This window comes from Protopterus annectens, chromosome 1.part0 (assembly GCF_019279795.1).
Source record: "Protopterus annectens isolate FY-2018-M chromosome 1.part0, PAN1.0, whole genome shotgun sequence".
In the NCBI taxonomy this organism is placed as follows: Eukaryota; Metazoa; Chordata; order Ceratodontiformes; family Protopteridae; genus Protopterus; species Protopterus annectens.
In genome coordinates, this window is record NC_056725.1 from 985,535,482 (window position 1) to 985,558,239 (window position 22,758).

A 22,758-nucleotide genomic window follows, 5' to 3' on the forward strand; every position below is an offset into this window, starting at 1 on the left:
CAATGGGAGGCAAGAGAAGAGCTGAAGAGATGCTGTCCAATAGATTTATTAGGTTTATAAATTTGAAGTAGATGTTGAGCAGAACGTCTGAAAGATCGATGGAGGGGGTGTAAAGATCGATAAGTTCTGAGTGAATAAGGCAGTTATGGGGTTTATTCAGTATGAAATGAATAACAATAACAATGAAATAAAAAAAATAGCAATGAATGAGAGGAGGAAGAAACTTTGGAAGCCAGATTAATATAAGGAGAAGCCAGAAACATAGACTTTTAAAATCACAATAAGAAAAGGGTGGAAGAGTTGGGGGAAATTTAAAATTGGAGCTCTTTTCCTATAATTTCAGAAACTTTTAACTTAATTGAACTAGGTCAGTGCCTTCTTTTCAGGTGAGACCCAAGGTAGTATTCATGCTGACTCGGAACAGTGTGGGGTGAGGAAGACTCAAATAACAGGAAAACCCAGTGGCAAGGTAAATATAAAGGCACCAAATGAATCTTTAAGCATGTATATACAGCAATAAAAAGTACTGAAGCACAAGTCCTGGTGCAGTACTCACAATACTGCTACTACTGAAATCCTACCACAGACTAAGGCACCAGACTATATAGAAATTTAGCAGTAACAGTGTAATAAATGACTTAATGAGGCTCACAACTGGCAGTAGATCACAGTCCTACCACAACTGTGAAAGAAGCTATAAGACTGAGGATACAGACTGGGCTCAAAATACAAAAGCTACATTTTATATGTAATTTTACCAATGGAAATAGAAGTGCAGCATAATGTTTAAACAATGCTAACATCTTGCACCAATACACAAATCTCACACATCATCAAACAAATATAGAAGACTAAGCTCCCAGAACAAACATGCAAACAGATATTTTTTTTTTGGCTGAACTATTGACAAAAAGCAGATAAACCCAAAAATGTATCACCACACAGGTCATTATAAGTGCAATCTTCGATGCTGGAAAATCTGAAGACTATACATTCTATTTCTACATACAATACTAATTTTCCATTACAGGCACTGCAGTACAGCTTAAGGAGAGTGCTGCATTCCTGAATGTGCCTTCCTTTGGATGATATATTAAACTGAGGTCTCTCATATGCCTGAGTTAGTGGTAGCTCAGACAGGTGTAAAAGACCCCGTGGCACTAACTGAAAAAAGAGAATGAGAAGATCTTCAATGCCCTATCCAAATTGTACCTAGTCAGCATGAATGCCACATTGGGTCTCCCCTGAAAAGAAGGCACTGACCTAGTTCAATGAATTATGTCTACAAACATAATCAATGTTTTGAACTATGACAGTTCTCCAGGTCAAACTGCAGAAATAAAATTATTTAGTGTCTGAATTGATAACCACTGCTCTGCTTCTTCTTTTGTATTTAATTTACAATTGTCAGGCATGGTAAGTAAACTACTGAGCAGCTGCTAATAAGATCATTTCAGAAAACATGGATGACAGTGCCTGTGATTATAGAACAGCCTTATGTATTTATCCTACATTGTCAGAAACAGGAACACTCCAGATGAATATCTTTATTCACTTGGAAGAGAAGAAGATCATTAAACATAATCTGCTGAGAGCATAAAATCAAGAAAAATAATGCCTCAGGTAGTTTTAAACACAAATGGGAATTTCCTCAATTAAAATTACATTTCTTTGCAAATTTCCAATATTTTGTCTTACTTTCTAGTTGTTGTATTGGTAACATATAATAGCATAAGAAGATGGAGAGAACAAATGCAAGCCTTAGTATGAATGTACAATTAATAAAAACAGAACAAATGTAAACCTTAGTATGAATTCAAAATTAATGAAAAGAGAGAGTCAAGTCCCATACACATTCTCACTGTAATATGAAAATAAGTACACTATTAAAAAAAAAAAAAAAAATATATATATATATATATATATATATATATATATATATATACACACACACACACACACACACACACACACACACACACACACACACACACACACACACACACACACACACACACACACACACACATATATATACTTACATTTCTGTAGTTAGTAACATGTATTTACTTACAGCTGCTGTTGCAGTAATATGCCTTGTTGACAGTAAGCCTATAATGACTTGCATGAATTAAGCTCTTGGAGAATGTGGCTACTCTTTCACTGGCACAAGAAACAGTGCACTGAGCATACATATAGTAATACTGTGACACATCAGATGTTAAAAAGACATGTAATTGTGGTTTATACATATATATTTTTGCATGTATGTGTGTGAGTACATCTCTCTCTCTCTCTCTCTCTCTCTCTCTCTCTCTCTATATATATATATATATATATATATATATGTAAGATACTCATTATTCTCCGAAATACTGAGAACTAACATCATAGCAGTAACTAGATGTTAAAACTCTTCTATTTTCACAACCGGATAATAATAGATTAGCAATCAAAATCTTCGTAACGCTTTAAATTAACTTTAGGGGACTTTGTACCCACTTTAAAAATACAGAGTTTATCCCTTTCCTGACAAGCATGGAAACAGATGTAGAAGTAAAATCTAGCAGTTGTCACAGAAAATTTAGGCTATGACCTGTTAATGTTAATGTATGTGATCTAGCATTTGATTCTCTCAGACTCCATTTGCCTAACTGTGTGACTTTGAACAATTGACTTAATCAGACAGTATTCCTGTGCTGAGTCTAAAAAAAACAATGTGGATCATTGCCCTAATCTGGAGAACAATTACTAATAAATTAAAATAAATAAATGAATAAAAGTTAAGTCTGATTGGTGTTGAATCTATGAGGAGATTGCACACAAAAAAGGTGAAACACAATCATAGACTGCTTTGCATAAATTTGCCAACACTTGCCATAATGCTATGAAAAAAGAAGTGGAATAGGAATTTCAGTGCCATCTGCAAATTGAAAGCTATTTTCTGACACTGAAGAACATGGAAACGGTTAGCAGATGTAATCACAAATAGCAAAATGTGTCATCTCTTAGATTCTGCTTTAATAATATATCTTACTATCAAGTGTAAGTGAGAATAACACTTCATACTTCTCTTTCTTCTTGTACATATGAAATATGCTGAGCATACAATGATAATAAAGTCTGCAATATCAGTTTAAAGTCACATATTAGAACATTTTGTTCAGTAATGTCACATTAAAAAAGAAATTACCATTGAAGGCAATGATATATTTCATGTACAATTTTCACTAATAATTCCCTACCTTACAACAAGTCTCCTAACTCAAGCTTTCTGACTGAAGTTAAAATAAGCACAGCCTTGGTGGAATGGAAATGTTTCTTTTGTTATTATTATGATTATTATTATTATTATTATTATTATTATGTAGCTTTGCTGGTTAGCTAGATCCCCTTGGAATCATTCCTCTCTGAAAATAAAATTGTGCACTACATTTATTGATTATTTTGTGATATATTGAATTAAATGGATGAATGTTACCCCAAGGGTTTTACTTATCTGATAGTGGAAGAAAGCACAGAAAGAGTAAATAATGCTGTTAAAATCAACTCATTAGTGAAAACAGTTAACATTGCTCGACTAGACAAAAAAAAAAAAAAAAACAGGAAAAGACACAAAAGAAGTGGCAGTCGAGACAGTCCAATCAATTAAATAAATGCAAAACACTTTAGTTAATTTGTTTTATTTATATTAGTTGTACAACTGCAGTTTATATGCTTGTGGCATATACAACAAATTATTGTCTTATGGGAAAAGGGTGAACCGTGATAGAAATGTTAATCTTTGAAATGAAGTTAGTGTGAATTTTCTTTTAAAGAGTACCACTACAAGCTGGCCTGATTTTTCTAATTTAGAGAGGTAGAAGTATTGTAGTGGGAATAAGACATCTGGGTCACTTGGAAACATGATAAATAATTTGTCTTTTTCTCTTTCACATGCTACAGGGCAATATTCCTCAAGATGCAAATTCACTGTATGCTTAATCAAGCAACCTACAGCTCATAGACTGGAAATGTAATAAAACACTAGTCAGTTCATCATCTTCTAAAACAAATGTTAATTTTCTAAAGTGTGCTAATTATCTGTTACCTAATGATGACTGGCATAGATATTGACTGCACTAAACTAAAGACTAATGCTCAGAATGAAAAACGGGACTGTTGTTAGGGAGATTAATTTTCATCACAGTGTTTGTATATTTGATTGCTGTGAGAAACATAGTTCATCTGAAAAAGAAGGCTGAGATTACCTTTTCTTGATGCCTGTGTAAGCACTCATGTAGGTTTTTTGCTTGGATGCATCATTTATTTTTCATCAATTCTGCCAGGACATATGTTAAATTAATCAGATTATTTTCTACACAGTGATTCATCTGTTGACTTCGGGGAGCACTTTACACTACTGCATACTATGCATTCATGTTGATTAGGCAATTTACAAGTGCTATAACAAAGACTACATCCCAGTCATAAAGCTTTTCATATTATAATTGTATTTATACTCAACATGTTTAAATAATTCAAATACTGGCATTTATATATTCTGCTTAAGCAATACCATGTTACACAATGAGTGGAAAATAACAGTAATGGACATTTTAGTGGCACATTGGAACTTCTGCATGCTGTTTATAAGTTATAAAAACAAAACAGGCTTATTTATAGGGTAATCACAAGCTATGCACTTTAGATATGAATATGTGTATTAGTTATTTTATTTACTACACTGATTAATGTACACTGCTTTGCCCAAGTTACAAGATGCCAAAGGCAAAAACACTGATGACTCTTTTCCACTGGAGATCACGGCTGGAGTGGTTCTGAAATGTATGACATCAGTGATTCCATTGTTTCAGGAGAGTTTTTTCTCCCTAAGTCATGTTAAGATCTGCGAGGCTTGTTATACTGCTGATGCAATGGGCTTGCTTTCCCACAAAAATACTTAACAGCTTGAGTTTGTACATTTTTGCATTTTGGAATTAGTCTTTGTTGATCCTTGGGTATTAATGACCATGGTGGTGCAACGGTTAGTGTTGTAGCCTCAAAGCCAGAGGGTCTCCAGTTTGATTCTCAGCTGGAGTGCCTTCTCTGTGGAGTCTGCATGTCCTTCCTGCAGTTGAGTGAGTTTGAAAGACAGGCAGGTAGGTGGGAGTGTGTGTATGTGTACCTTCTGTGAAGGTTGGGCACCTGGCTGACCATGCAACACCATAAGGTTTTAATCATTGAGGTTTAGCAATGGGACACAACATATCTTATTCATATGTTTTTAATCATACTTTAATAATCTGTAGTGTTCATGGTATTTCAGGATATTTGAACTGGCAAGATCTGACCTAAAACTAGTTTATTCTTGAATAAATGACTGACAGCACAAAAGCTATCTTCAAAAGGAAAGTAAAAACTGGGAATACTAGCTCTTAACCAACAACAAACAAACAACCAAGCAAGCAAATACATAAGAAACTCTTTCACATAGAGGTGCATATCTCCCAAATACTCCCAATTCATGTGGAGACAGCTGTACTTCATCTTTAATATAAGCCATTCCAAGCCTGCTGAGATATTGAGGAAAGTGATAGTCCTGTTATAAAGTTATCTCTGAGTATATATTCCCAGTCACTGGTTATCCACCTGCATGCAAAGGAAACAATTGCTACCAGGCTAGCTTGTTTGAAAGTAAGCTTCTACATTGTGGTGTAACAACATTTCAAACAATGCTTAATGCGCATTTTGCTTTTTTCAGTTATCTTGAAAGAAAGTAAAAACATTTTTTTTTTGAAACTGAGAAAGGTTTTATAAAGTGGAGGTGCAAACATTGAAATGGGAGGAAACAGTCTCATGCAGGCTTACGAAACACTGAATAAATATTCCTGCACAAACAAGGTAAACACCATGGCATGATAACTACAGCATAAGCAGCTGAACTGCATGCTAATCAACCAGTCCAACAGTGCAGCTATTCAGCAAGCATAATATAAGGCATCCATGTACACTCTGTGCTGTTTCTTTCTGTGAATTCCAAAACTTTTGGAATACAGCCATGGAATGGAGTCTACATGGACAGAATGTTAGGGACTGCTGCTTTAATTAATTTATATGTGCTACAGGCTGAAGCCAATGCTGCTGCTGTTGCCAGTAGGCATATGCCGAGAAGGAGAAAAGTTTTCAGACACCATTTAACTTTTCACAGCCTACATGATTTGAAAATTGTAGAGTGCTGCAGGGTTGACAGGGACACACTACAGGAATTCTGCAACCTCTGCCATCCTGAACTTAGAGCCAGAGCCAATCAAGGGGAATCCATACCAGTGGAGCAAAGGTAAGTGTGGCCCTTAGAATCTTAGCTACATGTACATTTCAGAGACCAACAGGGGGCATGCTGGGGTGTCACAGGCATCAGCATCCAGGATCCTTCACCAATTCCTGAATGCTATGCTCCAACATGCCAGTGAGCACATATATTTTCCCCATAGTTTTTAGGAGAGGGACAAAAATATGCAGGAGTTTTACCATGTAGCACACTACTCTGTAGTACTGGGTGCCATAGATTGCACACATATAGAAATAAAGGCACCACCCAGGGAATGGGATTGATTTGGCATAAACAGAAAGGGCTACCCCTCTATCAACTGCCAAGTCACGTGTAATGCCAAGGGATTTATCTTGAATCTGTTTGCTGGCAATCCTGGCAGTTACCACAATTCACATATCAGGGATGTCTCCCAACTGTATCAGATGTTTGCTGGGGCAGATATCTCACAGTGTCATTTACTGGGGGATGCAGGCTATGCACTCGCACTCTGGCTGATGACACCAATCAGAAATGCACACCCACCCATGGAAGAACTCCATAATGAGGCACAAACTCAAACCAAATATATATCATAAAGAGTGTGTTTGGGCTGCTGAAGTCACGATTCCAGTACCTAGATACATCGGGGGAGCCCTGCAGTACAATCCTTGGACATGTACGAAATATTTACAACATGTGCCATGTTACACAACATAATCCTGAAGAAACAGCTTCAGCAGGATCAGCAAGGGAAAGGAGCACACATCCTACCACCAGTGTTAAGGTCACCATAGCCACAGGCAGATGAGGAATCAGAAGGGGAACCACCAGCTTTTGTGGGTCTAGGCAGACATAGACATGCTCATTATGCCATTGCATTGGCTAAGAGACAATGAATAATGCAAACACTCACCACCTAGGGGCCTAAAACCTTCCTCCTACTCACACACATATAGTAACATTGATGCCATGCAACTCACACAACCTTTACCTCCCTATCTATTAGTTGTGTGCTGCTTGCATCAGACAGAGTCAGCCCTGAACTAAAACTGTGGCAACTGCTGCATTTACAAGTTAAGTCCTGAACCTGGAGTGTATTGTTTAATAATATGAATGTGTGGCATATCCTTGTATTTCATTACTTGGTCCAGTAAAGTAAAAGTAAAAGGTGGGAGATTCATACAGAAATTAACTTAACATGTGACAGCAGAGACTTATTTGACTTATATATGTCCATTAGTAAGTAGAAGACCTCAGGCATCAAAGATTCACAGTCATATCTCTCAAAACTACTGATGATCACTGCATGCCCTCAGCTTAGCACCATATGTTTGTACTGGAAAATCATTAAAGAGAGAAGTTAGAAAATAATGATGCACCTTGCAGTTTCTGACTTCACAACCCTCACAAGATTATTCACTATGAAGCTGGAAAATTATGATACCATCAACTGTCTAACTTTCCAAGGCCAATACAATTCAAAGGTACAATTACCAGTTCAGCACCACAAATGCAGATATACTAAGCACTAAGTTAACTATTTACCCTGAGCATCAGACATAAAGCTTATTATCCCTGAATCCAAATGATAGAAAACAGGGATATGGCACAGTTATCTTCACTTACTTAGTAAGTTAATATACATTATATTTATAATTATTATAAAGTAATTAACTTACTTAGGGTGTTTTGTGTGTGTGTGGGGAGGGGGGGGGCAGGAGGCCTATGCTGACACAAAAGGTTGGTAAGTGTATGAGAATAAGAAGGAGATGTAGGCAGACATTTGGATAAACCAACAAATGGCCAGTGAGATAAAATGAGTAACTGTTTTGTGTGTGTGTGTGTGTGTGTGTGTGTGTGTGTGTGTGTGTGTGTGTGTGTGTGTGTGTGTGTGTGTGTGTGTGTGAGTCTGTACAGGTCCTCTAGGTGAAACTGGTGTGTGAGTGTCTGTACAGTCAAGATCTGTGCTGGCTCTACATCTTGCTATGTCAGACAGGTGCAAGCTGTGCATGGTATATGTGTCAGTTCATTGCTGTCATCTCCAACCATGAGAACTGGCTCTGCCAGGAGTTACACTGGCACTTCCATGCCCACGGTGAAATGCACTGCTGCTACCTGAATATGACTGATGTCTCCTGGATGAGCTCCCTTATCGGGGATGCCCAGGACCATGACACCATGGCCAGCTACATCTGGATGTGAACAACACACTCACTGATGGAGCGGTGGAATTACTGCTACAACAGGACCATGACTGGGCATGGCCACAATGGCTGACACAGATGATGTGTCTGAACTATGGCCACAAGGATGTTATTCCCCTCCAAGCAGATGTTCCATCACAGACAATGCTCATTCCATAACAGACACCCCTTGATCCATCACAGAGTCCCCTTGTTCCAATGTGTCATTCATCTGATCCATTGAATCAGCAACATAATGGAGCCAGTCAACCATGACAGACTTTGACGCATCTAAAATCAGGATCATTTGTCTGGAGCACCTGTGGGGACAAGCCTGTGCCTCCATGATGGCCCTAAACATATATTGAGTGGCATGGGAAGAGGCACCTGCACCAGGTGGAGGAGGGACAGCAGGCCCCATCCAAGCACTCCTATCAACTGTTGTGTGTGGTACCTTGCCCACATTTTGGCTATGGCCATAGTCAACAGGCACTGAATTCACAGTAGCCACACATCCCTGATCAATGGTCTCACCCTCCATATATCCAATATCTGAGGGCTCACTGGAATGTGTAGACATAGGCCTACTGGCTGTGTCTGATGAAATTTCATGAGATGGCTGTATGTCAACCTCAGTGATAGATTCAATCTCTGCACCCCCGACTGTGCCACAGTTTTGCCACCATTATCATCAGAATCTGCTGATACATTGATATCAGGTGGCAAAGGGCCCATACTCCCACCTCATGATTACCTGTGATAAAAAGCAACAAGCACAGGAAAAAAAATAATACCTATAGTACTATAGTGCAATATATGCTAACAAAGTAACAGTGCTGCCACTATTATAGACAGTACAGCAATACACACAACTGGTCTGACATCAACAGCACACATTAAAATATTTCTTTAAATTGCTCAGCAGTACTGACATAAAAATGTTTGGCTTACCATCTGCAGATGAGATTTTCCTCTGCAATCCAGATGGTCCTGGCAGAAGTAAAGCAGGTTGTAAGGGCAACATCATCACAATTAACAGTGACACAGGGGTCAATACTTTTAACCCTTTATATGTCCACTAACTATACTTTCAACAAGAGCATGACTTACAGCTCCAATCTAAGCAAAACACTGTAGCAATCATCATTCCTCCCCAAAAAAGACAAGTGACACAGAAGTAACTTATTTATTTCAATTATTTTACTATATAACAGTATTCAATTGTTGAGATACATAAGCCCAACTGGAAGCTCCTCCTGAAATTTGATTGCTGTCTCTGAAACTGTTGATCCAACATCCAGCATATGCTGTGCTGCACTCTCCTGAGAGCTGTCTGGATCCCTGATATTAGCCAGGAATTCTTCATTGGGTGTTAGTGGTGGTACCCTAGCAGGCCCTTCCCTTGTAACCATCTGGTCACAGCCAGCTGCAGCTGCCCTCCTCCATGCAGATGTGATCACGTCAGTGACCCTGTGGCACACCTACTCATATGTTCTGCCATGACCACACATGGCATTCAGATCATCAACTATCTGTTACCGTATTTGCATCCTACATGTCATATCTCCCTGCTCCCTTTCCAGCAGAAAAGCACCATGTCGTCTAAAGACATCCACAATCACCTGGTTATCAGCATCGGTGAACAGGCATCTCTGAGGACTGACATGCCTGGGTGGCATACTCCTAGGTGTCCTAAAAGACAATAGAAGGATAATTCATATAAGTATCACACAACTACAAAATAACTGTTTCCAGATAAAACAGAAAAGGTAGTGAGTCAGTATTACCCACTAGAGAAATATAAAACAGTACAGAGATGTGAAAAACAAACTACAGGCAGGATACAAAACAAGGAAAGTAACAAGAGCAGCATATTTATTTATTTATTTATTTTACATTTGTTGACCAGGAATGTCTGACTGAGCTGAAGCCCTTTTTCAGCAGAGGCCCGAGGAGAAAACCTCCAGTAAATACATATCACATTTAGGCATTATAAATATATAATAGAAATGGAATATGGCAATCAGATTAGATGCCTACAAGAGCATTTTTAAGAGTATGCAGATTACATTTAGTCATCATACAAATATTATATATGTAGAAAATGGCAAAACAGCTAGATAACAGCCATTCCATTTTTGAAAAGTAGCAGTTAGTATAAAAAAAAGCAACACAGGAGTAAAGTGGGTTTTTTTTTGCAATCGAATCATACAGGATACAGTAAAGTATAAGAGAGAGAGAGGAATACATAGATTAGCAGAGTTCATATCCTTGTTTGTGGCATAACATTTGCTCACCTTTACTTCCCCCAAAGGAGCAGTGTACCCTTGTTTGTGCCATAACAGTAACTCACCTTTGCCCCTAGCCACAAAACAGGAAAATGACACATTTTGCTAACAAACCATCTTTTGAATGCTAAAAGTGCTATAAAAGGAACTGTCCCTGAAGCACTTGTACATATTTATTATATAGCATTCCATTTTCATGTATTGGAAATCTTCTATATGTCTGAAATGGCTTGACAAACATGCCCTTGCCATCAACATACCTCTAACTAATGCATACAGATAAAAGTGTAAAAGTCTTTGCTTCAGATTTTTCTTACATACATTCCAGCATATGCAGTGTATATAGCTGACAAAATGGAAGCATACCATCTGAAGTTTAGTACTCCTCTGTACACATATATACTGAAAAAATATCTTACATGCAGTCTTCTCAATATAAACACGTCTCCTCACCATCAATTTGCCTAGCTACACAGTTGTCTTTTTATATGGTGGAGATTCAGGGCTGTTAGCACTGCGAAGATGTAAATGAGACATTAGCTCATTAGAATTGCTGAATCCCAAATATAGTGCAGGCACTCCCTCATTGTTTGGTTTTAATGGATTGCAGCTGTGAATGATTAGTGATTGGGAGAAGGAAAACACAACAGCATTGTAGGCTACTTTATTTCCACTAGGTATGTCAGGTCACATCTACAAAGTGCTAGATGTAAGGCTGAAATGTAAGTAAGCACTCAATTCACAGGTTGTGTTCCTTAACATCCAACCTGCCCTTCATTTGTTGGCAACTGCATATGATATTATTTCCACTTAATATCCTCACACATGTTAAGGTCAATGATATATAATGGCTTACACACTGCATGTCTCAGATTACTGGTCATTTCACACCTGTGTAAGTATCAACTAAAGTGAGTACTTGTAAGACTGAGAAAGCTTAATATAGGCAAGACTGGTATTCAGAATGGTCTTCTGTTCTGTTTTTTTTTCCACAGCTGCCAGTGACCATGAGTGCAATGTCTAAACCCATGGGGATAGATCAGTGAGGATGAGGCAAGCATGTGGTATGTATACAGCAGAAGAGTGCTGTTATATCATTAAAAGTTAAAGATAGTTGTTTTGGTATTTTATAGAGTTGTATCAAATTAAGCATGCATTTCTCAACTTGTAAAACCAGGTATGCATGCATTAGACTGTAGCACAAACCTAGAGCACAATATTAGACTTTAGTCAGAGGTTGTGCATTCAGATACCACACTTCCTGACTATACAATACTGCTAATTCTTCAATAATATTTAAACTAAAGTAAATCTTCTATGCCAGTGGCACAAATGCCCTGCTGTAAACTGTAATCTGTAAAACTGGTACACACACATATCTGCAATATATGTACATTTCAAGGACTACTTGCTGCAATCTGTTGTATAGTGTGCATCTGTTAGGAGATGGTAGTCTTAAATGCAAATGTTAAGATAATAGGGTCAAATAATTGTATTAATGCATTGTATGAAAGTACTACATTTTTTTCTTTTTTCACCAGCCCCAACCCTTATCTCTCTTTTTTATTTTATTTTTATTTTGTTTCATATAATTTATAAAAAATATGTTTGTGTCATTTATTTTATTTTATGAATACTTTTTAATTTTATTTTTATATAATTTTATTTTATTGTAAAATATGATTTTTATTTTATTTTGTATTTCTTTATATCTCACTGAAATGTGTCCATATCAACCGTGCTTACGACATCACTAAATGCTCCACAGCACAGTGGGGTAGGCCTGTCTGGCAGCATCTGCCTGCTGCCCTCCACCAGCTTCAGCACTGATGCCCAGCATGTCTGGGAGGCAACCTGGCACACTGCCTCTGCTGCCACTGCACTACCTGCACCCTCAGATAGTCATGCCCACAAAAAAAAAATCACGCTATATATTTAGCTCTCCATTTCACAAACATGTCTTCTTGACACACTTGATTTGGTCCAATTGGCTATACAATATGATTGTGTTGTGGTCATCCATCTCCTTGGAGGTGACAGTCAAATTCAGCTATTGTTTTCCACATATGTTCACTTTACACTGTTAAAAAATGGATAACTATGGTTCTTTCCTACCTCCCTCCTGCACATTCCTGCCCTGATTTCCCTTTGCTTTTCCCCCTGCTTCATCTCCAATTCACCACAGTCCTATCTACCACATTTCACTTTTTAATCCATTTTTGCAAAAAGGTGCACTTCATGCACCAATGTGCCACAATGGTGAATGGCTGCAATGTATTAAGAAGTATTATATGCACCTGCATTCAAACCCAGTACCATCTGGCCCCAACAACAAATGTATCAATGAATTAACACATGCTGCCTCAGAGTCAGTTAAACAGTAGATGTATTTCATAGACTCAATACTGTCAGATTTTAGCATTGCTGCTTGCTTTGGCACACTGCCTAGCTACAAGCAAACATGTATATCACACATGAATATGAACTTTGGTAACCATTGCTCAAACTCGCTGCTCACCTCCCTATGGAAATGTGCATATTATGCTGAATTACTGCTGTTTACTATCCATTCTCTGTGTATGACATGAAATTACATGTGGAAACATTACAATCTGATAGCCCCATCTAACAATATGTCAGATATTTACAATAAATCCATGTGTTGCCACCCCCTAAGCACTGCAACTCTGATGTTGCAGTACTTTTTCCACACATATATCAACCATATTACAAAATGTAATAACAAAAGTTGTGTGCTATGCAATGCACATCAATCTGGTAACATGCAGAACTGCAACTATTGACCCATATGCCTAAAAAGCTTTATCTGCAAGGCTAGGGAAGGAATCAGCATGGACCATATCCAAGGGGACATAGGTGACCTTCAGCACACTTGATCTGACCCATTTTATTTTTGTCAGGGGTAGATCTTTCTTATTGAACCTTGTGGACTTCTTGCATTCTGACCCAAAGACCTGGATGAGGGATAACAAGACATACCACATATGTTGAGTTATCCAAGGCCTTTGAAACTATCTCCCATGCATGTCTCATAGAGAAGATATCCATGTGAGAATTAAGCTATACAATAGTACAGGGATAGGCATCTGGCTGACTGACATAACACACACTCTCAAAGTTGGGAATTGCACCTCCACCAGTAGCCAGTTATTATTAGAATACCACAATGATCTGTGCTGGGCCCTCAACTGTTTGCATACTACATCCCTGAAGCACAGGCAATGCTAGATGGCCTGTGGTTTACCAAGTGTGCAGATGACTGGAAACTGGGTAACTGGACACACTAATTTAAAGTCCCCCAATGATGGCAACATATTACAGCAGGGACTTCCACACACAAATGATTGATCTCAAACACATTGACTGAACCTTAAAGCATACAATGCCTAATTATCCCCTTCTACAATGAAATAACCCTGATATTATAATATACATAGCACACCTGTAAGCTCAAACACAGTGTTGTGAGACATGGTAACACATGTTGATAGCAGATAACGTTTTCATCAATATGTGTCCATAGTGGTGACACACACATTCTGTATCATGCACATTATATATATTGACATCACATCCAAGACCAGGGTGGTCATACCTCTGCTGTACTCTGCCTTATCAGACCACTAATTGAGTACAATGCTCCCTTCTGTCTGTACCTCAGACACCTTCAGCAATTGGAGAAGGCACAAGGTTGTTCCTGGGAGACTCCAGGGCCTTCAAACATGACATGCATGGAATGAGTGAAAGACCTGTGACTGTACTCAGTATCATGCAGGCTGCTGAGAGGTGACCTATGCCTGCCATACACTGCAGTCTCATAACCTGCCCTACTGGAAATGCTGGACATCTGCAAATCAAATTGGACAAGAATTACTTGGTTCAGGGTTCACAACCCAGCCTGTGACATAAACAGAACATGCTGGGGAGACAGATATATCCCCCAATGACTCATTCTCTTCTGTAATAGGCTCCACTGCATGTGGAACAATGCTCCTCAATTACCCTGTTCAAGCACAACCTTGACTATTGGTTGGGTGATTGTAAAGTCACTTTTGGGGTAGCACTTATGTCCCTCATGGACAAGGTCAGTTGGTGCTGCTCACAAAATTGTTCTGCTAACAATGACTATCCAACTATGCTCAATAAGTGTACTTTTGTTTTTACACAGCTAGGCTTTAAAACACCATAGCACCATTAGGCTAGTTGCCTCCTATGAACCTATGAATCTATGAGCCTATGCAGGCCTCACAACATGTTGTCTATCAAGGGCCCTGCTTATGTCATCTATTATAAGTTCACCTGCACTCTTATCAAAGTCAGATTTGTACCATGGGACTTGTGTAAAGTACAGTGCTCTGTAGTCAGAGTACTCAGATAGGTAGGATTTTGTTCTCACTGCATTCAACTGGCTGTGTGTGTGACTAGACAGAAAAGCAGAAGTGTGTATCCCACAATTACTGCCCTACTACCAAGAATTTACTGTATTTTGGTTCTTTCAAATGCCTACACATCCATGTCATGCAGCCCACCCAACAACTTGTCCCCAGTATGGTCTGCTGATGTCATCTACTATAAGTTCACCTGCAGTCTTGTAAAAATCAGACTTGTGCCATGGTGATTGTGTAAATTGCTGTGTTATATAGTCTGTGTACTTAGGTAGGAGTTCTGTTCTTACCATACCTCTCAACCTGAAAACATCAAAAATCTGGACAAGGCCCATAAAAAATAGGTACAAATCTGCACGCTGATTAACATATAATTTGCATACATAATTAGGTAACCCAAACCACTCCAATGGAATTGTGGGATACCAACATTCAAACGCAAACTGAAGAACAGATAACCAAAATATGGCACCAGAGTCCCCCTGCAGCCATTCCAATGTCCCATTACCTGGTTATTTTGCCCTATTTACCATAAACACTATAATGTGCATACTGCTTTCCTTCTACAATGTTTATTTGAATTCATTTAAAATTTTTATTTTACATTTTATAGCATAAACACTACTAGACCTCTGCTAAACAAAGCAATACAGTTTCGCAATGAAAATAGACTAAGCATTATAACTTCGCTGCCCTTGAAACTCACATTCATTGAAACAGCATTGAAACCCACATTCAAAGAAAATGCATCTGGCCAGTGGTGGATAAAGATTAGCTTTGGGCTGTTTTCAAATCATAGGCCCCCTTGCACACAAAACATACATATGTTCTTTGATACACCTTCCTGACAGTATTAAATTATATTCCTTGTATAATACAGCACACTTGTTACAGCGCACCTTCCTGACAGTATTAAATTATATTCCTTGTATAATACAGCACATGTATTATAGCGCATTTTAAATTTACTGTTTTGAACATTTTACAGTAAGCAATGAAACAAAATGCATGAACCAATATTTGACTAAACTGCCCAATTCAGAACATTTCCATAATAAAAGTCTGAGTAACATCTATAATCCACCAGTGTCAGTAAATATGCACAATCTCTGCAGAAGTAAAAGTCACATAATTCCACATTAAGGAGATATGTAACTAGTAAAGAGGTTGCTGCTAGCAATCAACTTAATATTTCATTGTTTCATCTACAAATAACGTGCCTGTTGCTCTTGAGATATAAATTGTCTATGTTGCATAAAAAAAAAAAAAAAATAAGCTAGTAATATTACAACAGGGAATGGATGGCATCATGGCAAACTAAAAACAGGTCCATAATTACTAGCTATCTCTGCCAAAGAGGAAAGTATCAGTACTGCAAAGTACAACAGAGTACAGTATCAGCAATCTACATGCTGTGGGAGTAGAACCCACAGCCTTCTGTATCAAAAGCAAGTATTCTACCCGTCGTACTACTGACAAAAAAACACACTTGCTATAAGCAGCACTATATTTCTTTCCCCATGAAGACCTATGCAGCATAAGAAATCTGGAAATAGCCAAAATTTATTGGAAAGGGGGCAAAACCCCAAAACCAGGGACACATTTTAAACATTGCTTGCATGGTCTTAGAAAAGTTGCTTGCTAGTATAAAATGTTTTGTGTTACCAACCATGCATTTCCTGAAAGACAGGAAGACTGAAACTTAAATGGCTATGATTATTTAGTAAATTCAGTTCTCACTGGATTTGCCAGAAAACAATAATTTAATGAAGAACAGACCAAAAGTATGTATGAGCCAAACATTCCAGACAGTCTCTCTCTCTCTCTCTCTCTCTCACACACACACACACACACACACACACACACACACACACACACACACACACACACACACATACACACACTAAAATCTGCCTACAAGAAAATACCTTAAACTCTGTTGCTTAAATAACTCTGTTGCAGTACCCGCTTAGTAAATGGAGCTAAAAATACCTTACTCTATTGCAGATAAGAGTATCCATGCTTAAAATCCCATAAGCAAGCACGGAGATAACTCCTCTGTTGCAAAATTCCATTCACCAGGCAGAAAAAGCAAGCACAGAAATAACTCCACTAAACTCCCATTCACGCTTGCAGAGAGTGAACTCCATTTAAACAGACAGTGAAACCTCAGCAAGCACAGAAATATCGCCATTAAAGAAAACAACACTAAACTCCTGTTCGCACTTGCAGAGAGTGAACTCCATTTAAACAGACAGTGAAACTAGACAGTGAAACCTCAGCAAGCACAGGAATACCTCCACTTACGAAAATGAAAATACTCTGTCCATTCACCAGGCAGAAAAAGCAGGCACAGAAATAACTCCACTAAACTCCCATTCGCACTTGCAGAGAGTGAACTCCATTTAAATAGACAGTGAAACCTGAGCAAGCACAGAAATACCTCAACTAAAGAAAATGAAAATAATCCATCCATTCACCAGGCAGAAAAAGCAAGCACAGAAATAACTCCTCTGTTACAGGAAAATGCTAGCACCACTAAATAAATGAAAATACTCTGTTCACCAAGCAGAAAGAAATTGCTAACTCCAGAAAATACCTTTAAACTCCATTGCAGAACATACAAGCTTAGTAAAATAACTATGTTCATGAGCTAAAAATATAAAATAACTCTACAGTACCCATTCTTAGTTGTTTCCTGCCCATGCTTGCAGCAGCAATTCCTTCCAAGAAACAATCAAGCTAGCAATCCTTCCCGCTCATGGTTGAACTCCATTTGAACAGACAGTTAACCAGCTGGAAATGTGTGCATGTGAGCCCTGAGCTGAATTCCGACAGGCTGACGGAGCTGATGTCATCGCGCACATGATGACGTCAGCTCAAAAAGTAAAAGAAAAAAAAATTAAAACAAAAGTCGGAAAAAATCGGAAATGAAGGGGTGCCACTTGGAATCGTGGCACCCCATTATTTGGACCCCAAAACTTGGTAAAAACCGAGAAATTCAGTACAGTTGGGAGGTATGGTTATCACTGCAGTCAGCTGGGCATGTGCGTTTGTGTCTCTAAACAGAAGAACAGAATGTGTATCCCACAGTTATTGCAGTTACCAAATCCCACAGTTACTGCAGTCACCAAAGCCATAGATGAGGGTAAAATGGTTCACACAGCTTATCTAGAACTCACCAAGGCTTTCAACACCACCCCCACTCTGGAATTATAGATAAACTCACTAAACTAGGTATAAATCCCTATGTCACAAGATGGGTTGCCAACTGGCTCACGGACAGAACCCACACTGTGAAAGTAGCGGATTCCAAATCTGACATCAGACCAGTGACAAGTGGAGTACCACAGGGTTCAGTCCTGGGTCCTCTCCTGTTTGATATATACTTCTCTGAAGTGCAGGCCAACACAGAAGGTCTTTGGCTAACAAAGTTTGCAGATGACTGCAAACTAGGAGCCATAACTGAAACTCCTAACGATGTGGACAAACTACAAAAGAGCCTCACTGAGACAGATACCTGGTGTCAAAGCCATGGCCTGAAGCTCAATGCCAAAAAGTGTATTGTCATCCCCTTTGGTAAAAACTCTGTACCCATGAAATACCACACAGCTGGTAGTCTACTTAATGCCAAAAATGTGATAAGAGACCTTGGGACACAGGTGGACAGTAGTCTCTCCTTTGATAATCACATCGCCACAGTGGTCAGGAAATCCTTCTACATGGCTCATCTCATCACAAAAGGATTCTCATCCAGAAAAAAAGAGGTCATTGTTCCCCTCTACTCATCACTCATTAGCTCCATTAGAGAGTACAATGCCCCCTTTGGTATGTACCTCACAAGACATCTACAACAACTAGAAAGACCACAGAAATACCTCACAAAGAGGATTACTGGCCTCAAACAGATGCCCTATGCAGACTGTCTCAAAAAACTACAGCTTTACTCCATCGCATATCGCCTACTCAGGGGTGATCTCTGCCTAACATACAAAGCTATGTCAAACCTAGAGCTGTTGGACATGCTCCACTTAAAGAAATCCCAATCCCTCCGAGCTACACGCTCTAGGGACCTTAACCTTGTCACCACAATAAACAGAACATGCTGGAGGGATAGATTCCTGTCCCAGAGATTTCCCATACTCTGGAACAGACTACCTATCTATGTCAAACAGAGCTCCTCATTAGCACTCTTCAAGAAAAATCTTGATGATTGGATGTGAAATCGGAAATTCACCCCGGGGATCACTTCTGTGGCTCTGCTCGACAGGGGCACAGGAAAATAATTTTCTTGGGTGGCGAAAGCCAGGGTACATTTTTTGGCTAGGCTTGTATGGACCCTAGGGCCGATAGCCTAGTACCTACCTATGAACCTATGAACCTATGAACTGCTCCAATACCAAGGATTGACTGTATTTTGATTCTTGCAGATGCCTACACATCAATTCCATGCAGCCCACATAACATCTTCTCTTACACATGGCCTGCTGATATCATCTACTACAAGTTTACCTGCTGTCTTGTAAAAGTCAGACTTGTGCTGTGACAATTGTATAAAGTACTGCATTCTGTATTCTGTGTACTTAGATAGGCAGGATTTATGTTCTTACTGCAGTCAAGTGTGTGTGTGTGTGTGTGTGTGTGTGTGTGTGTGTGTGTGTGTGTGTGTGTGTGAGCTCTTGCTTGACATTACAGAGACCATTTTACAGCAGCATGTGGGGCACTGTTATATTCTCCTCAACAGAGACTGCTGATGTCATCAGCTATAAAGAGATGTCTGGCATACTGCAAGTCAGACTTGTGTCATGGAGCTTGCATTAAGTACTGAGTTTTGTAGTCTGTGTAGTAAGAGCAATAGAGGTTTTATTCTCAATTCAGTCAACTGTGTGTGAGTGTGTGTGTGTGTGTGTGTGTGTGTGTGTGTGTGTGTCTAGATAGAAGTGCAGATGGCATGAACAGATAAAATTTTGATAATTGCAGATGCCTATATATCCATTTCATGCAGCCCAGCCAACATCTTGTCTCCCGCATGGCCTGCTGATGTCATCTACTATAAATTCACCTGCACTATTGTGTAAAGTACTTTGTTCTGTAGTCTGCCTACTGAGATTGGTAGGGATTCTATTCTCACTGCAATCAAGTGTGTGTGTGTGTGTGTGTGTGTGTGTGTGTGGGGGGGGTATAAGCTCTTGCTTGACATTACAGAGAGCCTTTTACAGCAGCAGGTGGGGCACTATTATTACCATATTCTCGACAACAGACACTGCTGATGTCATCCACTATATTAGATTTTTGGATATGCGTACTCCCACCATGGCAGGCTCAGAGACTGGCCTGGAGGCCAGGCAAAAGTCACCTCATTCTATACAATAAAGATTACAGTGACATGGCTTTTAGTTTATCTACATGCACCACATCATGGCTTGTAGGTTCTGCATTATCTTGCTGAGAAAGCCCTGTGTTCTCTCCATGTGCTGCTTGTGTCTTGTAAGGTACATGCAAAAGAGAATATTATACTCTATTAGTGTTCTGATGAAGTTTGATTACAGTGCTGTCATGCAATCTTAAGATCACAATATGATGGTGTGACTTATGATGTGCAAAATATAACCTTTCAATAGCAGTGTGGACATGTGGTGGTTGAAGTTCAGATTCCTATCTACATGTGCTCCCAGTGCTTACATTACTGGGTTTCTGCTTAGCATGACTGTTGTCAATGCAGTGCTTAACACGGAATTCCACTTTTCAGACAAACAACATAACAAACACTTATTTCTGCATTTATTTGTAGATTGTGTGCCTTTGTTATCATTCAGTTGTCTGTGTTAGGTCCGCCTGTACTATGTTAATTGCACCCAATATGCAAGAATCAGCAAAATTAGTAGGCCAAAGGCCATGTACTTTAGTCTGAACTGTCAGGAAATAGACTGCAAATAGTGAAGGGCCAAGCACAGATTTCTGTCATTTGCCAATAGTAACAGCTCTGCTGGTACTGTTTGATTCACCAAGTTTCACAGTATGTGCTCTGTCGGTGAGCTAACTTGTTATCCATCAATTAAGGTAAGGGTTATTACCCAGCTGGGAGAGTTCCTCAATGATACCTGCATGGAAGATTGTGTCAAATCCCTAGGTCAGATCATGATAGGCAGTATGAACTGTCTTACCTTCATCCAGGCCTATCACATGGAATCAATGGGCTATGATAACATCACAGACCACCTATGGTCTGGCTCAGCACATGATGTTACTGATACAGTTGAATACACACTTCAACACACCCTCCACATGGGCTATGTTCCCATACAATGGTGTATACATCAACATGCAACCATTTGAGTTGGGAGGACATCACCTGATGCATGTATGTATAGAGACATCTTGAATCTCCTTGACTGTGAGGCAGAACAACATGTCATCAATGGCCTTTTATACATGTACACTAGTAATATTCTGACTCTGTGCAACAAAGCTGTGTGAGTTGTTAATACTACATCATGTCTGTTATATCTGATAGATGTTCTCAAAGAGGTCATAGAGAGTATGCATGATGACAGCACTATCATCTTGTGGAACTTGTGGCATCTCACTATGTTGAAATGTGTGATGTGACCTATATTTCAGATCCAGTGATCAGGTCCTTACATCACAGTGGTCTGCTAGGCCTTTTCCTTCCCATTAGCCAAGTGATGGACATCACAGATGACATGCACATGCTGTGTCCAAACAGCTACCTGAAGGACTACAAATTGTGGACAATCATTGACTCCAGCTGTGATATTGGTATAATGCAAACAGTATTAAAACAAACCAAAACTGCTGCCACAGCCACGACAACACATGCATTGGCAAGACACATGGGGGATATGTTGATTCAGGAAACAGGAAAAGGAAAGGACCTTTTTTGAGTATTCCGCATGAATAAGGTATGGATTACATTCAGGAAGCCTTAAAGAAAAGAACAAGGTATTCAGAAAGTGCAATTTATGTACTAACTAGCCTCATGGAATCAGTTTTGAAAAACAACTTTTTTTTGGTTCCAGGGAGAATATTTCCAACAGACCCGGGGGGTAGCAATGGGGGCAGCAGTAACCCGAGTGCTTGCCAATATCATTCTTTGGCAATGGGAAACTGAATGTGTACTAAGTTCCAGATTCAGGAAAAAGATCTAGAGATCTTATAGATTCCTGGATGACATTCTAATTCTCTGGGAAGGTGAGCCAGAAGAGGTTGATGTATTTTTGGAATACATTAATTCCTCTGCAAATTTTCTAAGCTTCATTAGTAAAATAGAGGATGAAGCAGTTAACTACTTGGATATTCACCTATATAAAAACAGAGGGAAGAGATGTTATGAATCCTGTATTTATAGAAATCCCACTTACTCAAATGGGTTCCTTCATTTCGAAAGTGATCACCCCTTTTGGCAAAAGAGGAATTTGGTTAAGGGCCAAATGATTAGAACATCTAGATTGACAACAGATGACAAAAAAATCCAAGAACAGTTAGAAGAACTGAAGGACATGTTGAGAGTAAGAGGGTACCCCAATAGTGTGTTAGAGGTTCAAGAAAAATATGTAGTAAATAGAAGA